The sequence below is a fragment of the Arachis duranensis genome, chromosome 2, assembly GCF_000817695.3.
Source record: "Arachis duranensis cultivar V14167 chromosome 2, aradu.V14167.gnm2.J7QH, whole genome shotgun sequence".
Taxonomy (NCBI): Eukaryota; Viridiplantae; Streptophyta; class Magnoliopsida; order Fabales; family Fabaceae; genus Arachis; species Arachis duranensis.
The window spans coordinates 61,817,763-61,818,158 of NC_029773.3; positions in this window are offsets into that span (position 1 = coordinate 61,817,763).

The following is a 396-nucleotide window of genomic DNA, read 5'->3' on the forward strand; positions in this document are numbered from 1 at the left end:
CAAGAAGAAGACATGGCAGCCGAAAACAACAACAATGCCAACAATGCAAGGAAGGTGCTGGATGACTTTACTGCACCTACTCCCGACTTCTGTGGGAGAAGCATTTCTATCCCTGCCATTGGAGCAAACAACTTTGAGCTTAAGCCTCAATTAGTTTCTCTAATGCAACAGAATTGCAAGTTCCATGGACTTCCATTGGAAGATCCTCATCAGTTTTTAGCTGAGTTCTTGCAAATCTGTGACACTGTCAAGACTAATGGGGTTGACCCTGATGTCTACAGACTTATGCTATTCCCTTTTGCTGTAAGAGACAGAGCAAGAATATGGTTAGACTCTCAACCTAAAGATAGCCTGGACTCCTTGGATAAGCTGGTCACGACCTTCTTGGCTAAGTTC